Source organism: Pleurodeles waltl, chromosome 7 (assembly GCF_031143425.1).
Source record: "Pleurodeles waltl isolate 20211129_DDA chromosome 7, aPleWal1.hap1.20221129, whole genome shotgun sequence".
NCBI lineage: Eukaryota > Metazoa > Chordata > Amphibia > Caudata > Salamandridae > Pleurodeles > Pleurodeles waltl.
Genome location: NC_090446.1, coordinates 1257838713 through 1257858449, shown reverse-complemented (window position 1 = coordinate 1257858449; position 19737 = coordinate 1257838713).

Sequence of the window (19737 nt, the reverse complement as noted above, 5' to 3'; positions counted from 1 at the left end):
TTATGCAGACTTCAGGCCTTTGCTCAGGTATGGGGATGATGTCTTCCCAGGGGAACCTGAAGGGCAAAACTAGAGCTTAACATGCTGTGCTCTATTATAGCCTAGGTAGGAATTAGTCTATTGACTCTAGTGACAATATGGTAGCGTTATTTCCATGCTTCACTGTCCTTGTCACCATTCTAATTCTGTCATGTTGTATAGTCCTGGTTATTGCAGCACATGCTTTGTTATCGAAGATGCAGTCACTTCATTAAAACCTTATTGAAATATATACTGCCTCCGTTTTGTCATTGTGTATGTGAGACTAATGTAACTGAGAGAAAATAGATGAGACCTGAGTTACCACAATTTCCTTGAGGAGTCAATTATGTAATGCGCTTGGCTGCCCAATCATCTCTGCTCTTGGGTAGAGATGAGGCACTGCTAGTTAGCAAGAGCAAAACCCGGATTAGGGCGACAGGCGTCACCTGTAGTGGGTTAAGACTCAGTCTCCCACACCGCAGGCGATTCTGCCGCTCAAATTCAGTAGTCTCATTAGAATAATAAGAGCCTACGTGACATGGCACTGCCAACATTTGGTTAGGCTCTAATTTTCGGGTCCTCCTGAGTATCTCTGTTTCACTATATACAAAGAAACCTCAGTACTATGTACGGAGACGTCCATGGTATTGAGGATTTCCCCCTCAGCTAAGTAGGAAACACCTATCTGATGCTGGAGGTTGTTCAAGCTTGAACTCTGAAAGGAAAATCCCCATTTGGTGAGCCTTCTCTAAACAAACTGAACATTCATTATGGCGAATCCGCAACAGGTAGCAGTTGCAGTCAATATGAGACAATGCCTTACTGCACATTTATTGGCACATGGCTTAACAGCCTAGGGGGGTCCGGTCACATTTGTTGTTGACGCGCACGCAGCTTATAGAACAGAACTTTTCTATTCTTGGGTCATATTTCCAGCAGTTGATGGGAACACAAATACATTTCATCACTATACACTTGCAAACACACCTGGACAATACAGAGCATATGCATATTTAGAAATACCACTATCTTATCAAGAACATAATAATTGGCTTGATGGCGCCATACCCCACACAATATTACCCGTTAGGCCAGGTCCTCTTAGTAATGATGGTCCTACCTGGCCTTGATTGGCCACTTATACACCTCATCTGGCTGCAGCGAACCAAGCGGTGGCTGAAGTCCGTTGTTTATATACTGAAATGACGGCAATATACAGACTATTAGTGCAGTTTGTAATGCAAACATTAAACACAAACCCAGCATGTGCTGCTCCAGCGCAACCACATGCAGTAACGCTAGGTATCAATCCTGAAACTGTACATTTGATTATGGGTAAAGTACTTGCCAAACGAGAAGATAATCCATTTTGGCAAGCTCAAAAAATAAACATGCTCAAAGCAGTATTTCCCCATACGGGACCTCAGGATAAACACAGAATACTAACAATGTGCTTGCCGTTTGGGATGGTTCCTACAATAGATGACTGTAATACATGGGGCATGGTATTTGCAACACTCTATACTAACGCACATGGTACACCAACACTTGCCAGTTTACTGGAAGTGTTGAAACAAATTCAAGATGAATACAGAGCTGTCCCGGCCCTGGACTTGGGGATGCAGTTAATGGTCAATTTTGCCACAGTATCCTTAATTATTTTAAGTAATCTTAAAGGGGAAGCGGCCGCACTAGCGGTGCGCATGCGGCTCCGGGACGTTCTTCCATAGGATCAAGAACACGAGCTGCCAAAGATTATTGCAGAGACCTGCTCTAGAATTGGTTGAGAAAGTATGGGGGCCAGACCAACAAAACCACAATTCTAAGGTAAATCTAATAAGGATTTTACCAAGCAAGCTCCTGAGGGTACTAAGAAACGCTGGGATAAAAAACAAACACCTAAAAAAGAAAGGGGAGAATCTCCACACACGGTGACCCCACAGAATAGATATAATCTCAGAAATATAGATAATACAAAAAAACCTGACAGATATCAATATTCTGATACTCGCCAATCTCGTTCCTTTCAGGACTCATTGGAAAAATGCAGTGAGAGAGGTGGGCGGTCAGAGTGAAGAGCTGAGTATGTAAACCGAGACAGGAATCACAACACTCAACAGAGGTTTCTATTAAAAAGGAAGAGAAACCTCCTCAACAAAAACCCCAATTTAAAAAGAAAAAGGTGACAGCAGTTGCGGTTTGACATGCCACTCAAGAAGAGGGTTCTCTTGAAGAACAAGGAGTGGGCTCTAGCACTACAAGACAGCGCGGCAGAGGTCACAATAGTTCGCCAGAATCTTCTAGAGCATCTGGAAGTGAAAGCAACTGATGACTTCCTACAAGTGGAAACTACAGACATGCGTGTCTCCATGCCTGACAGGGTGTACAAAGTAACATTGCAGTTAGAAGGAGACATTGAACGCACAATAGACGCAATCTTTTGGGATCGCGTGGTAAACATATATGATATTTTGTTGGCCGAACAAGATTGGTCACCTGAATTTTCTGAACCTGTCTATATGGGGAAGATGTTATTAAACCTTCTTTCTTGCCCCTTGTTCCAGAGGAACTTGCAGAATCCTACGCCATTGATTGGGCATTATATCGCAACCAGGTAGGATGGAACTAAGACTCCCTCTACCATGTAATTCCGATTAAAAACCAACCCAAACCTCAACCCAAATATCCAATAGAAATTTTTTCCAATATGAATAGAATACCCAGTTCCAGCAAACACACTACCTATTGATCAATATCAAAGAGTCCTGTACACTGATGGCTCATGGCAACCTGCAATTGGTACAAAGCATCAATACTCCGCTGCTTGCACAGTCGTAAGTGGCTCCATGGAGGTTAATACATTTTTTCCCCAACATACATTCACACAATTCCTAGGGGATTGCACAGCACAACTAGCAGACCTAAAGGCTCTGTTGATGGCACTGGAACACACGGATTCTGCACAGCTAACACTGATTGTCTATGATTCCTACTACTGTGTCCAGTCCTTTAATGGATACCTGCATTGCTGGCGCCAGAATGGGTTCAGAGATTCTAAAGGCAACACAATTAAACACAGACTTCTGTAGGGGAAAGTAGCGGATCTGAAAGAAACGCTACCAAATGCCCATGTTGTACATACACTTGGACACCAGCTTGTTGGAATACACGTTGCTGGGAATACACTGGCTGATGAAGCCGCAAAGTCAGCAGTAGCTACGGCCACTGTTGCTGCAGTAACCCACTTAGGTGTGAAACCGGACGAGGATATATGGGCTTCCGTGAAAGCTATGGCTGAAGGTACGGCATACCCAAAAGCATTTCCTGCTAAATATTCCTACCGAATGGGAGGCTGCCTAAATGCTGAGGTTAAAATACCAGGCGTAGGTGTTCGAGAAATTCCCAACAAAGACATTAGACCAGAGTTGATTAAAGCAGCGTATGAGGGGGCAGCATCTGCCCCTGCTGGTGTGGCGGTTACAATATCATTGTTACAAGCCAGTTTTTGGTGGCCAGGCCTATACAAAGAGGCCAAGCAGTGTGTCCTTTGTTGTGACATCTGTCAACAAATTGAAGTTTGCACTGCTAAATGCCCACCGCAGACACCCCTCCTAATTTCAAACAAATAATTGTGTGTACTTGGACCATTGTGGTCCCCTAACACCGGACAGTGCATACAAATACATTTTAGTCGCTGTTGACTCCTGCTCCAGATTTCTATGAGTGTGGCCTCAATGCTCGGCTGACGCTCGGACTGTTATTAAAGATTTGTGAGTCTTTATCGGTGCATATGCAGTTGCAGCTTTCCACTCGGACCAGGGCCCTGGTTTTGCCTCAAGGGCATTCAGGGACGCCATAGCTTCGTTAGGGGTCCAACTTCAGAACTCGTCTCCATTTCATCCAAAGGGAAATAGTGTCCTGGAGAGATTAAACTGTGATTTAAAGCAGTCCTTAACAGCCAGAGTCTTAGGTACAGGTCGTAGTTGGGTTAATCAGCTGTATGGAGTCCAGAGAGCACTTAACAATCTGCCTAGAAGGTCCCTGGGGGGTCGTACTTTGTACGAGAGCCTGTTTGGAACCCAAATGTATGTTCCAGATCTTAATGGCCCTGGCGTGGAGGCGGCAGAAACACCCTTTGACATAAATCAACATATCATTGTCTTACAGGAATTGCAACAGTTCCGTGATGACAACGCTTCTGCCAGTGCTGCCTCCACAGGAATTACGGATGTACCTGTAATGCCTCCAGGCTGGATTCCTAAAGTTGGGGATTGTAACCGTATGGTTGTGGATGAATCACTCTGGGCCGCGTTATAGTCGGGAAAAAGGAATTTTATTGGTGATATTGGATGTGGTATTGATCAGGTGAGGATACTTCAGTCTTCGGTTGCTGGGGATAGGGTGGTGGGATGTTCTTGAGGGTTGTTCTTCACTCTTCTCTGTCTGTCTCCCTGGTTCACAGGTTGTCCCCGGGAAGCGCATGTGGAGAGAAGAGAATAGTAGCGGTAAGTGAACAGGATACTTGTATCTATTTTGTTTCCTTATGCTTTCTTATTTTCTTTTCCTGTCTCACTGTTCTTTCAGGGTTATGTTTCTCAGACTGGTTCTTGTTAGTATGTGCTTTCTTCCGTCTGTTTATTATTGATCGAACTCTTGTGCTTTCTGTCTCATTATTTTTATTCAGTGCTCATACGTTCCTGTGCGCAGTGTCTTAGATGGTCTATTTTGGTTACTGTGCTCTACGGTGCCCGGTGGTAAGTATTTATATCTCTCCTGATTTGTTCTCTCCCTCGTCCTTGTCCTTCTCTCTCCCCCCACCAGTGCTCGTGCCTTTTTATTTTTCCCTTTTTGTCCTTCCCCCTCCCTTTTCTTCTTTTTCCCCCCTCCTCCCCTCTCTTTCTCTCTCCCTCTCACTCTTGTTCAGGGACGTGGTCCCACGCACCTGAATGGCCACGCATCTCCTGAAGCGTGGTGGGATGCTGCGTTTCATCCTCCCGGTTGCCTGGAACAGGGCCTTCCATCACATGTCTTCCGCCTTCTCCTCCAGGGCAAGAACAGTACAGCTGTCTCCAGATCCCGAGTGGGCTCCGCTCCTCGTCTTCCTCTTTCGCCTCTGTCTCTCTCCTTGTTTCTCCTTCGATGGGTGGTTCACGGCTGTTCTCGTGCCTCCAGCTTTCTCCTCACAACCTCCGAAAGCCGTTAGTTCTCACAGCGGCACTTTTGACCTCCCGGCGTCCTGCCGCTGCCGGTCTCCCACCAATCACGGGCAGGGAGACCAGGAAGCTTTGGAGTACCAGTGGCAGCGTCAGCACAAGTGAGAGCCATGTGCAGGCGAACTGGTTCCAGCCCATCACATACACTCCCCCTAGAGAGCGGCCTGTCGAGACGCTCCAAGACCGGATAACGGGAAAGAAAATCCGCAGTCACCATTTGTTCAATAGCCCATTTAATAGCCAAACACTCCTTCTCTATAACCGGATAATGTAGTTCTCGCGGTAGAAGTTTCCTGCTGATGTACAAGATGGGGTGTAGGGTTCCATCATCCTGCGGTTGGGATAACACAGCCCCAAGACCCACGTCGGAGGCATCAGTTAGTAACACAAAGGGTTTATGGAAATTAGGGCAACATAACACTGGTTCAGATGTGAGAGCTGTCTTTAACCTGTCAAAGCTACGTAATGCAGTCATAGAGGGGGGACCAAGTGTGTTGGGAATTTTTTTTTTTTAGCATATCAGTAAGGGGTTCTGCCACTGTGGAGAAATGGGGAATAAAGCACCTATAGTAGCCGATCAATCCCAGGAAAGCCCTAATACCTTTTTTTCTTTTAGGGAACATCATTGTCATATGTTAAGAGGTCTTTTACTTCCTCCTCAGTGTCCTCCCACTGTTCAGCTAACATATCTAACAGTGTACGTGGTTGTCGGCCGAACAACATCTCAAAAGGGCTATGGCCTAAGGAAGCCTGTACGTGGGTACAGATAGCATATAAAACCAATGGTAATTTATTTTCCCAATCCTTACCGGCCTCAGATATGCTCTTTCTCAGTAGGGATTTAATGGTTTTGTTGTATCTTTCCTCCAGCCCATCTGTTTGAGGGTGATATACTGAGGTACGGATTTGTTTCACCCCTAGCAACCGACATACTTCAGCCATCAATCTCAACATAAAAGGGGTCCCTGGGTCGGTCAAACCCACCCTCGAAAAAAACTCTATCATGGCCTGGGAAATAGCTTTAGTGTGTATACTGGGAAGGGGAATGGCCTCGGGATATTGTGTGGCATAGTCCACCAAGACTAAAACCTATTGTCTACCCGAGTGGAAGGGGTGAGGGGACCGATAAGGTCCATTCCAACCCTGGTAAAGGGAATATCTATAATCGGAAGAGGTTGAAGGGGGACGGGTTTTTGTGGAGAGGGGTTGTACAACTGGCATTTGGGACACTCCGAACAATGCTTGCGTATTTCGCCATAAACCCCTGGCCAATAAAATCGTCTAAGGACTGCTTCCTCAGTTTTCTCCCTCCCCAAGTGCCCTTCCCCGTTATCCCCATGTGCTAATTGTAACACTTGTTGGCGGTGACTTCTAGGCACTACTAACTGTAGATTATTTCCTCTTGTGGGTGTGGGATTTCGGTAGAATAGATTATTACGAATCAGGAATCTGGGACCTACACCTTGTGCTGCCCCGGACTTGGCCTGCTGCCATGCGTGTTTTAAAGAAGGGTCCTCATTCTGATTCTGCCGGAAATCCCCAGTGATTGTGCAAACCTTCCCATTAACAATTGGACCATCTTGGGATGGGCGGTTCTGTATATAGGAACGTCATTGCTCTCTTTTTTGTCTCTTGCTGAGGGTAACTTGTACCCGTTTGGATTCCTCCGTAATCATTCCACTAGGTGCCTCCGTCCACCAATCCCTCAAAAGGTGCTCTTGTCCGGCTTTTTCTAATAAAGAGGGAAAATCCTCATAATCCGTACCGAGGATTATGTACTCATCAAGTGTGGAGAGTACCCCTACCCGGAGGTTCTCGTTTCAATCTCTCCATTTCAACCTTATAGTGGCAATGGGATAATACCGTTGATCACCATGTACACAGGTGATGAGGACCTGGGTTTCCGTATCTTCCTGCCCTGGCAATACTAGATCTCCCCTGATCACGCTCTGGCTACAAACGGAATCAATTAGGGCCATTCTTTCCACGTCATTGACGACGATAGGGAGGGTATATTTAGGTTTCTCTCCTCCAGTCCAGAATACTCTTCCCATGGTCAGACCTATCTCCATGGGTTCCTCTGCATCTTTCTTATGTGGGCAATACCGGGCAATATGCCCCCACTCTGAGCAGTTGTAGCACTGGGGACCAGGGCCTGAGTATCCGGAGGGTCCCGGGCCCGCTGGTTGAGATCGGTCAGGCCCGTGATTTAACACCGGTCGATGTGGATTTATTCTAGGTATGGCCGGTCTGAAAGGAGGTGGAGGAGCCCGACTAACGGTAGCCCGGAAGTCCGAGCCTCTATGATAAGCACAGGCAAGATCTACGGCCGTCTCATTAGTGAATCCGGGATGTTGTCGTACCCAATTCCGGGTGGTAGGTGGTAAGGCATCCAAGTACTGTTCTAAGACTATGACGTCAAACATGTCTTCTCTTGTTTTCTCCGTGGGATGTAACCACCTCCCGGCTGCATGATGGACTCTATACTATAAGTACAGAGGTTCTCCTGATGCTGCCATTTCATTTGTCTAAACCTGGTGCAGTAACTCTCACTATCCAAACCCACTCTTTCTAAAATGGCTTTCTTAATGTCCTTGTATGGAAGGGTACCACTCGGATTAATAGCTTGGTATGTTGTTTGTAAGTGTCCGGGGAGAAGGGGGGCGATATGCTGAACCCCATTTGTCCTCAGGCCAATTAGCGGTACTGGCCACTCTTTCAAAGTTTGTGAAGAAAGAATCTGGATCTTCCTGTTTCTGATAACGTTGCAACACGCTACTTGGTACAGTGGGGTGTACTTTTGTATGGGCTATGGTGTTGGTAAGCTTGCCCAGTGCTGTTTCATGTACCAGTTGGTTATTGGCCATAATCGTTGCCTGGCTCTTGAGAGCAGTTTGCAACGCCTCCCGTTCCTCTTTGGCTTCTTTCATTTGTTGTTCCCATATCAACTGGAGATGCTGTTGCCCTTCGGCCAACTGGGCGATTACATCTGCCATTGTTGCCTTCTCTTCCATGGTGGTGGTTTCTCCACAAATCCCACTTCTGACACCACTTGTAACCGTAGGGGTGTGGATGAATCACTCTGGACCGCGTTATAGTCTGGAAAAAGGAATTTTATTGGTGATATTGGATGTGGTATTGATCAGGTGAGTATACTTCAGTCTTCGGTTGCTGGGGCTAGGATGGTGGAATGTTCTTGAGGGTTGGTCTTCATTCTTCTCTGTCTGTCTCCCTGGTTCACAGGTTGTCCCCGGGAAGCGCATGTGGAGAGAAGAGAATAATAGCGGTAAGTGAACAGGATACTTGTATCTATTTTGTTTCCTTATGCTTTCTTCTTTTCTTTTCCTGTCTCACTGTTCTTTCAGGGTTACGTTTCTCAGACTAGTTCTTGTTAGTATGTGCTTTCTTCCGTCTGTTTATTAGTGATCTAACTCTTGTGCTTTCTGTCTCGTTATTTTTCTTTAGTGCTCATACGTTCCTGTGCGCGGTGTCTTCAATCAATCAATCAATCAGTGAATTTATAAAGCGCTCTATATACCCGTCAGGGTTTCGAGGCGCTGGGGAGGGGGGGGGGGTGCTGCTAGCGTTCGAAGAGCCATGTCTTGAGGAGTCTCCTGAAGGTGAGGAGGCCCTGGGTCTGGCGTAGTGAGGTGGGGAGAGAGTTCCAGGTCTTGGCGGCGAGGAAGGAGAAGGATCTGCCGCCAGAGGTCTTGCGCTGGATTCGGGGGACGATGGCGAGGGCGAGGTTGGCGTGTGGGGACGTAGAAGTTGAGTCTGGTGTTCAGGTAGGTGGGTCCGGTGTTGTGTAGAGCCTTGTGTGCGTGGGTGAGGAGTTTGAAGGTGATCCTTTTTTCCACAGGGAGCCAGTGGAGGTCCTTCAGGTGGGGGGAGATGTGACATCGGCGAGGTATGTCGAGGATCAGGCGGGCGGGTGCGTTCTGGATGCGTTGGAGTCGTTTGATGTCTTTCGTTGGGATGCCGGTGTAGAGTGCGTTGCCGTAGTCAAGTCTGCTACTGACGAGGGCTTGAGTCACCGTCTTCCTGGTTCCTGTTGGAATCCACTTGAAGATCCTGCGGAGCATGCAGAGGGTGTTGAAACAAGAAGAGGAGACGGCGTTGATCTGTTTGGACATGGTGAGAGCAGAGTCGAGGACGAAGCCGAGGTTTCGTGCGTGGCTGGCTGGGGTGGGTGGGGGTCTGAGGGCGGTGGGCCACCAGGAGTCGTTCCAGGCCGAGGGGGTGCGTCCGAGGATGAGGACTTCCGTCTTGTCAGAGTTGAGCTTCAGGCGGCTGTTGCTCATCCACTCAGCGATGGATTTTAGTCCCTCGTGGAGGTTGGTTTTGGCGGTGAGTGGATCTTTGGTCAGGGAGAGGACGAGCTGGTTGTCGTCGGCGTAGGAGATGATGCTTAGGTTGTGTTCACGGGCCAGTTGTGCGGGGGGGTCATGTAGACGTTGAACAACGTTGGACTAAGAGAGGAGCCTTGGGGGATGCCGCAGATGAGGTTGGTGGCTTTGGAGCGGAAGGGTGAGAGTCGGACTCTCTGGGTTCTGTCGGAGAGGAAGGATGAGATCCAGTTGAGGGCTTTGTCTTGGATGCTGGCTTCGTGGAGACGGGTTAGCAGGGTGCGGTGGCAGACTGTGTCGAAAGCGGCTGATAGGTCAAGGAGGATGAGGGCTGAGGTTTCGCCATTGTCCATTTGTTGTCTGATGTCATCTGTGGCGCTGAGGAGTGCGGTCTCAGTGCTGTGGTTTCGTCTGAATCCAGATTGTGAGGGGTCTAGGATGGAGTTGTCTTCTAGGAAGTGGGCGAGCTGTGCGTTGACGATCTTCTCGATGACTTTCACTGGAAAAGGGAGGAGAGAGATCGGTCGGAAGTTTTTGAGATCTTTGGGGTCAGCCCTGGGTTTCTTGAGGAGGGGTTGGATTTCTGCGTGCTTCCAGCTGTCCGGGAATGTGGCGGAGTTGAAGGAGAGGTTGATGATCTTGCGGAGTTTGGGGGCGATGGTGGCATCGGCTTTGTTAAATACGTGATGTGGGCACGGGTCCGTGGGAGAGCATGATATGGATGGAATTCATGGTTGTTAGGGTTTCGGCGTCATCTACTTGGGTCCAGGTGGTGAGGCGGCAGGCGTGGGAGGAGTCGTACGGGGTGGGGTCTGGCGGAGGTGCGGTTTTGAAGCTGTCGTGGATGGCTGCGATTTTCTGGTGGAAGAAGGTGGAGAGATCGTCGCAGAGTTTCTGGGAGGGAGGGACGTCGTTGGCGTTAGGGTTGGAGAGTTCCTTCACGATGCAGAAGAGTTCTTTGCAGTCGTGGGCGTTGTTGTTGAGGCGTTCTGTGAAGTGGGTGCGCTTGGCGAGTCGGATCCGTTGGTGGTGTTCACGGTTGGCATCCTTGAGGGTAGCAAGGTTGTCGGGTGTGCGCTCGAGGATCCATTTCTTCTTGAGTTTCTGGCAGGTGCGTTTGGAGGTGGTCAGTTCGTCTGTGAACCAGGCTGGTTTTTTCTTTTCTTGGTTGGCGGTGGGTTTCTTGAGTGGGGCTAAGGTGTTGGCGCAGTTGAGGATCCATTGATGGAGGTTGATGGCGGCGGTGCTCGGGTCGGTGGGTTCGGGTGGTGGGTATTTGGTGAGTGTGCTGGTTAGTTGGTCTTCGGTGACTTTTCCCCAGCGGCGGTGAGGCGGTAGAGGGATGCGGTGGTGTTCGGTGTTTTTCTTGAAGGTGAAGTGGACGCAGTGATGGTCGGTCCAGTGGAGTTCGGAGGTGTGGCTGAAAGAGATGTGGTTGCTTGAGGTGAAGAGTGGGTCAAGCGTGTGTCCGGCGATGTGGGTGGGAGTGTTGACCAGTTGACGGAGTCCGAGGTTGAGGAGGTTGGTGGTCAGTGATGCGGTGTTGGCGTTGTTGTTGTTTTCCAGGTGGAAGTTTAGATCTCCCAGGAGGATGTAGTCTGGAGAGCCGAGGGCGTGGGTGCTTGCGAGGTCGGACACGGTGTCGCTGAAGGGGGCTCTTGGTCCTGGAGGGCGGTATATGAGGGTTCCTCTGAGGGTAGTGTTGGGGTCCGTGTGAATCTGGAAGTGGAGGTGTTCGGCTGTCTTGAGGGTGTCGTCCATGTGGGTGTGGATCTTGAGGGTAGATTTGTGGGCGATGGCTATCCTTCCGCCGATTCCGTTGGTGCGATCTCTTCTGGTGATCTTGTATCCGTCAGGTATGGCGATGGCGATATCAGGGGCCGAAGAGTCGTTCCACCAGGTTTCGGTCAGGAAGGCCACGTCTGGGGCGGTGGTGTCGAGCAAGTCCCAGAGCTCGATGGCGTGTTTTTGTGCGGAGCGTGTGTTGAGGAGGATGCAGTGCAGGTGGTTTGTGTTGGTTGTTGCTGGCTTCGTTGTTCTGTTGCAGGAGAAGTTGCAGGTGCGGCAGGAAAAAGGTCCTTTGGTGTGCTTCGGGGTGGCCAGGAAGCACTCTGTGGAGGGGCCAGGGTTGAGGGCGAGGAGTTCGCGGGCCGAGTATCGGAAGCAGGAGGTGCGGGGGCGTGAGGACCAGGGGGGGTGGCGCTGGGCGCAGTCCAGGCGCGGACGGGCGCAGCCGGGCTTGCCTCTGGCTCGCCTCCGGCGCATCCGCTGCGCGGATGCGCAGCGCCAGCCATTAAGAAGGGAGCGGAGAGCAAGGGGGAGCGCACAAGGGGCGAAAACACGAAAAACAAGGCAAAAAAAGTCGGGCACAATTTTAAAAACAGTCACAATTTGAAAACAGTCACAGAAATACACTAATGGCACAGTATACAATCGGGGAAACAGCAATCAGAGGGGCACAACGGGGGCAGATGCGCAGGAGGCGAGGTGCTTGAAAACAGTAAAAACGCACTTACAGGACGGCGAAAAGTGGCACAAACAGAAGGGGCATGACGGGGGCAGAAGCGCAAGGAGGCACGGCGCTGAAAAATGAGAAAAACACTTACAGGACGACGGCGGAAAGCGGCACACGGGTCAAGTGAAGCTTACTAGAGCCCACTAGACACCAGGGATGAGGCGCATGAGGATGCCTGCGGGTGGAGGAGGGCCTCGAACACGCTAGCAGCAGCGTGGGCGGGGGTCAGAGGCAGGAGACAGCAGGTTGGTGCTGCGGACGTGGGGGGCGAGCTCTAGACCTAAAACAGGTCAGACGTCGCTCACTCGCGACGCGCAGCGCCAGCCATTAAGAAGGGAGGGGGGAGGGAGGAGCATCTGGGAGGTGGGAGGTGGGAGGGAGCGGCGTATTGGGGGGTGAGGGGGGCGGGGCCACAGGGAGGCAGCAGCAGGGAGCGGAGAGCAAGGGGGAGCGCACAAGGGGCTAAAACACGAAAAACAAGGCAAAAAAAGTCGGGCACAATTTTAAAAACAGTCACAATTTGAAAGCAGTCACAGAAATACACTAATGGCACAGTATACAATCGGGGAAACAGCAATCAGACGGGCACAACGGGGGCAGATGCGCAGGAGGCGAGGCGCTTGAAAACAGTAAAAACGCACTTACAGGACGGCGAAAAGTGGCACAAACAGAAGGGGCACGACGGGGGCAGAAGCGCAAGGAGGCAAGGTGCTGAAAAATGAGAAAAACACTTACAGGACGACGGCGGAAAGTGGCACACGGATCAAGTGAAGCTTACTAGAGCCCACTAGACACCAGGGATGAGGCGCAGGAGGATGCCTGCGGGTGGAGGAGGGCCTCGAACACGCTAGCAGCAGCGTGGGCGGGGGTCAGAGGCAGGAGACAGCAGGTTGGTGCTGCGGACGTGGGGGGCGAGCTCTAGACCTAAAACAGGTCAGAGGTCGCTCACTCGCGACGCGCAGCGCCAGCCATTAAGAAGGGAGGGGGGAGGGCGGAGCAGCTGGGAGGCGGGAGGCGGGAGGGAGCGGCGAATGGGGGCACGAGGGGGGAGGGGCCGCAGGGAGGCAGCGGCAGGGAGCGGAGAGCAAGGGGGAGCGCACAAGGGGCGAAAACACGAAAAACAAGGCAAAAAAAGTTGGGCACAATTTTAAAAACAGTCACAATTATTTGAAAACAGTCACAGAAATACACTAATGGCACAGTATACAATCGGGGAAACAGCAATCAGAGGGGCACAACGGGGGCAGATGCGCAGGAGGCGAGGTGCTTGAAAACAGTAAAAACGCACTTACAGGACAGCGAAAAGTGGCACAAACAGAAGGGGCATGACGGGGGCAGAAGCGCAAGGAGGCACGGCGCTGAAAAATGAGAAAAACACTTACAGGACGACGGCGGAAAGCGGCACACGGGTCAAGTGAAGCTTACTAGAGCCCACTAGACACCAGGGATGAGGCGCATGAGGATGCCTGCGGGTGGAGGAGGGCCTCGAACACGCTAGCAGCAGCGTGGGCGGGGGTCAGAGGCAGGAGACAGCAGGTTGGTGCTGCGGACGTGGGGGGCGAGCTCTAGACCTAAAACAGGTCAGACGTCGCTCACTCGCGACGCGCAGCGCCAGCCATTAAGAAGGGAGGGGGGAGGGAGGAGCAGCTGGGAGGTGGGAGGGAGCGGCGAATTGGGGGGTGAGGGGGGCGGGGCCACAGGGAGGCAGCGGCAGGGAGCGGAGAGCAAGGGGGAGCGCACAAGGGGCTAAAACACGAAAAACAAGGCAAAAAAAGTCGGGCACAATTTTAAAAACAGTCACAATTTGAAAGCAGTCACAGAAATACACTAATGGCACAGTATACAATCGGGGAAACAGCAATCAGACGGGCACAACGGGGGCAGATGCGCAGGAGGCGAGGCGCTTGAAAACAGTAAAAACGCACTTACAGGACGGCGAAAAGTGGCACAAACAGAAGGGGCACGACGGGGGCAGAAGCGCAAGGAGGCAAGGTGCTGAAAAATGAGAAAAACACTTACAGGACGACGGCGGAAAGTGGCACACGGATCAAGTGAAGCTTACTAGAGCCCACTAGACACCAGGGATGAGGCGCAGGAGGATGCCTGCGGGTGGAGGAGGGCCTCGAACACGCTAGCAGCAGCGTGGGCGGGGGTCAGAGGCAGGAGACAGCAGGTTGGTGCTGCGGACGTGGGGGGCGAGCTCGAGACCTAAAACAGGTCAGAGGTCGCTCACTCGCGACGCGCAGCGCCAGCCATTAAGAAGGGAAGGGGGAGGGCGGAGCAGCTGGGAGGCGGGAGGCGGGAGGGAGCGGCGAATGGGGGCACGAGGGGGGAGGGGCCGCAGGGAGGCAGCGGCAGGGAGCGGAGAGCAAGGGGGAGCGCACAAGGGGCGAAAACACGAAAAACAAGGCAAAAAAAGTTGGGCACAATTTTAAAAACAGTCACAATTATTTGAAAACAGTCACAGAAATACACTAATGGCACAGTATACAATCGGGGAAACAGCAATCAGAGTTGCACAACGGGGGCAGATGCGCAGGAGGCGAGGCGCTTGAAAACAGTAAAAACGCACTTACAGGACAGTGAAATGTGGCACAAACAGAAGGGGCACGACGGGGGCAGAAGCGCAAGGAGGCAAGGCGCTGAAAAATGAGAAAAACACTTACAGGACAACGGCGGAAAGCGGCACACAGGTCCAGTGAAGCTTACTAGAGCCCACTAGACACCAGGGATGAGGCGCAGGAGGATGCCTGCGGGTGGAGGAGGGCCTCGAACACGCTAGCAGCAGCGTGGGCGGTGGTCAGAGGCAGGAGACAGCAGGTTGGTGCTGCGGACGTGGGGGGCGAGCTCTAGACCTAAAACAGGTCAGAGGTCGCTCACTCGTGACGCGCAGCGCCAGCCATTAAGAAGGGAGGGGGGAGGGAGGAGCAGCTGGGAGGCGGGAGGGAGCGGCGAATGGGGGCGCGAGGGGGGCGGGGCCGCAGGGAGGCAGCGGCAGGGAGCGGAGAGCAAGGGGGAGCGCACAAGGGGCGAAAACACGAAAAACAAGGCAAAAAAAGTTGGGCACAATTTTAAAAACAGTCACAATTTGAAAACAGTCACAGAAATACACTAATGGCACAGTATACAATCGGGGAAACAGCAATCAGAGGGGCACAACGGGGGCAGATGCGCAGGAGGCGAGGCGCTTGAAAACAGTAAAAACGCACTTACAGGACGGCGAAAAGTGGCACAAACAGAAGGGGCACGACGGGGGCAGAAGCGCAAGGAGGCAAGGCGCTGAAAAATGAGAAAAACACTTACAGGACGACGGCGGAAAGCGGCACACAGGTCAAGTGAAGCTTACTAGAGCCCACTAGACACCAGGGATGAGGCGCAGGAGGATGCCTGCGGATGGAGGGGGGCCTCGAACACGCTAGCAGCAGCATGGGCGGGGGTCAGAGGCAGGAGACAGCAGGTTGGTGCTGCGGACGTGGGGGGCGAGCTCTAGACCTAAAACAGGTCAGAGGTCGCTCACTCGCGACGCGCAGCGCCAGCCATTAGGAAGGGAGGGAGGAGCAGCTGGGAGGCGGGAGGGAGCGGCGAATGGTGGCGCGAGGGGGGCGGGGCCGCAGGGAGGCAGCGGCAGGGAGCGGAGAGCAAGGGGGAGCGCACAAGGGGCGAAAACACGAAAAACAAGGCAAAAAAAGTCGGGCACAATTTTAAAAACAGTCACAATTATTTGAAAACAGTCACAGAAATACACTAATGGCACAGTATACAATCGGGGAAACAGCAATCAGAGTTGCACAACGGGGGCAGATGCGCAGGAGGCGAGGCGCTTGAAAACAGTAAAAACGCACTTACAGGACAGTGAAAAGTGGCACAAACAGAAGGGGCACGACGGGGGCAGAAGCGCAAGGTGGCAAGGCGCTGAAAAATGAGAAAAACACTTACAGGACGACGGTGGAAAGCGGCACACGGGTCAAGTGAAGCTTACTAGAGCCCACTAGACACCAGGGATGAGGCGCAGGAAGATGCCTGTGGGTGGAGGAGGGCCTCGAACACACTAGCAGCAGCGTGGGCGGGGGTCAGAGGCAGGAGACAGCAGGTTGGTGCTGCGGACGTGGGGGGCGAGCTCTAGACCTAAAACAGGTCAGAGGTCGCTCACTCGCGACACGCAGCACCAGCCATTAAGAAGGGAGGGGGGAGGAAGGAGCAGCTGGGAGGCGGGAGGCAGGAGGGAGCAGCGAATGGGGGCGCGAGGGGGGCGGGCCGCAGGGAGGCAGCGGCAGGGAGCGGAGAGCAAGGGGGAGCGCACAAGGGGCGAAAACACGAAAAACAAGGCAAAAAAAGTCGGGCACAATTTTAAAAACAGTCACAATTTGAAAACAGTCACAGAAATACACTAATGGCACAGTATACAATCGGGGAAACAGCAATCAGAGGGGCACAACGGGGGCAGATGCGCTGGAGGCAAGGCGCTTGAAAACAGTAAAAACGCACTTACAGGACGGCGAAAAGTGGCACAAACAGAAGGGGCACGACGGGGGCAGAAGCGCAAGGAGGCAAGGTGCTGAAAAATGAGAAAAACACTTACAGGACGACGGCGGAAAGTGGCACACGGGTCAAGTGAAGCTTACTAGAGCCCACTAGACACCAGGGATGAGGCGCAGGAGGATGCCTGCGGGTGGAGGAGGGCCTCGAACACACTAGCAGCAGCATGGGCGGGGGTCAGAGGCAGGAGACAGCAGGTTGTTGCTGCGGACGTGGGGGGCGAGCTCTAGACCTAAAACAGGTCAGAGGTCGCTCACTCGCGACGCGCAGCGCCAGCCATTAAGAAGGGAGGGGGGAGGAAGGAGCAGCTGGGAGGCGGGAGGCGGGAGGGAGCGGCGAATGGGGGCGCGAGGGGGGCATGGCCGCAGGCAGGCAGCGGCAGGGAGCAGAGAGCAAGGGGGAGCGCACAAGGGGCGAAAACACGAAAAACAAGGCAAAAAAAGTCGGGCACAATTTTAAAAACAGTCACAATTTGAAAACAGTCACAGAAATACACTAATGGCACAGTATACAATCGGGGAAACAGCAATCAGAGGGGCACAACGGGGGCAGATGCGCAGGAGGCGAGGCGCTTGAAAACAGTAAAAACGCACTTACAGGACGGCGAAAAGTGGCACAAACAGAAGGGGCACGACGGGGGCAGAAGCGCAAGGAGGCAAGGTGCTGAAAAATGAGAAAAACACTTACAGGACGACGGCGGAAAGCGGCACACGGGTCAAGTGAAGCTTACTAGAGCCCACTAGACACCAGGGATGAGGCGCATGAGGATGCCTGCGGGTGGAGGAGGGCCTCGAACACGCTAGCAGCAGCGTGGGCGGGGGTCAGAGGCAGGAGACAGCAGGTTGGTGCTGTGGACATGGGGGGCGAGCTCTAGACCTAAAACAGGTCTTAGATGGTCTATTTTGGTTACTGTGCTTTACGGTGCCCGGTGGTAGGTATTTATATCTCTCCCGATTTGTTCTCTCCCTCGTCCTTGTCCTTCTCTCCCCCCCAGTGCTCGTGACTTTTTATTTTTCCCTTTTTGTCCTTCCCCCTCCCTTTTCTCCTTTTTCCCCCTCCTCCCCTCTTTTTCTCTCTCCCTCTCACTCTCGTTCAGGGACGTAGTCCCACGCACCTGAATGGCCACGCTTCTCCTGAAGCGTGGCGGGATGCTGCGTTTCGTCCTCCCAGTAATGTAGTTCTGACAGCGGCACTTTTGACCTCCCGGCGTCCCGCCGCTGCCGGTCTTCCCACCAATCACAGGCAGGGAGACCAGGAAGCTTTGGAGTACCAGTGGCAGCGTCAGCACAAGTGAGAGCCATGTGCGGGCGAACTGGTTCCAGCCCGTCACAGGGATGTAGTGTAGGAAGTTGGCTCTGTATATACTATTTCAAAGTAAGAAATAGTGTGCACAGAGTCCAAGGGTTCCCATTAGAGGTAAGATAGTGGCAGAATTAGATAATACTAATGCTCTATTTTGTGATAATGTGGTCGAGCAGTAGGCTTATCAGAGGGTAGTTTTAAGCGTTTGTTGTACACACACTGGCAATAAATGAGGAACATACACTCAAAGACTTACTCCAGGCCAATAGGTTTTTATATAGAAAAATATATTTTATTATTTTATTTTAGGAACCACAGGTTCAACACATAAAATGCAAGGTACTTCACACAGGTAAGTTAGGAACTTTGAAAAAAAGCAATAACATATACAGTCTTTGTTAAAATGGAAATAAGCTATTTTAAAAGTGGACACTGTGCTAATATCAACCGTTCCTGTGGGAGGTAAGTAATGGTTAGTTTATCAGGTAAGTAAAACACTTACAAGTCTCAGTTCCTGGGCATAGGCATCCCACCGTTGGGGGTTCAAGGCAATCCCAAAGTTACCACACCAGCGGCTCAGGGCCGGTCAGGTGCAGAGGTCAAAGAGGTGCCCAAAACACATAGGCGCCTATGGAGAACAGGGGTGCTCCGGTTCCAGTCTGCCAGCAGGTAAGTACTCACGTTCTCAGGGGGCAGACCATGGGGGTTTTGTAGAGCACTGGGGGGGACACAAGTAGGCACACAAAACACACTCTCAGCGGCACAGGGGTGGGCGGGTGCAGTGTGCAAAGCAGGCATTGGGTTTTAGATAGGATTCAATGGAGGGACCTGGTGGTCACTCTAGCGGTGCAGGCAGGCACGGGGGCTTCTCGGGACAGCCACCACCTGGGCCAAGCAGAGGGTTGCCTGGGGGTCACTCATTCAATGAGATTCAGTTCCTTCAGGTCCTGGGGGCTGTGGGTGCAGTGCTGGTTCCAGGCGTCGGGTCCCTTGTTGCAGGCAGTCGGGGTCAGAGGGAGCCTCTGGATTCTCTCTGCAGGCGTCGCTGTGGGGGCTCAGGGAAGTCATCTCGGGCTACTCATGGGGTCGCAGTCACCAGGGAGTCCTTTCTGGGATGTTTGTTTGCTGGATCTTGAGCCGGGGGCGTCGGGTGCAGAGTGGGAAGTCTCATGCTTCCGGCGGGAAACGTGAAGTCTTCAAAGTTGTAGAAAAGTTTCAAGTTTGTTGCAGATTGTTGAGCAGGGCCGCTGCTCACTGGAGTTTCTTGGTCCTGGGGGTCAGGGCAGTCCTCTGAGGCTTCAGAGGTCGCTGGTCTCTGTTGGATGCATCGCTGGTTACAGGTTTTTGACTCTGGAGACAGGCCGGAAGGGCTGGGGCCAAAGCAGTTGATGTCGTCCGTCGTCTCTGCAGGCTTGTAGGTTAGCAGTCCTTCTTCTTTGGTTCAGGTTGCAGGAATCTGATTTCCTGGGTTCTGGGGTGCCCCTAAATACTTACTTTAGGGGTGTGTTTAGGTCTGGGAGGGCAGTAGCCAATGGCTAGTGTCCTGGAGGGTGGCAAGACCCTCTTTGTGCCTCCTCCCTGTTGGAAGGCGGGCACATCCCTAATCCTATTGGGGAAATCCTCCAAAACTAAGATGGAGGATTTCAAAAGGCAGGGGTCACCTCAGCTCAGGGCACCTTAGGGGCTGTCCTGACTGGTGGGTGACTCTTTGTTTTCCTAATTATCTCCTCCAGCATTGCCACCAAAAGTGGGGGCAGTGGCTGGAGGGGCGGGCATCTCCACTTGCTAGGATGCCCTGGGGCGC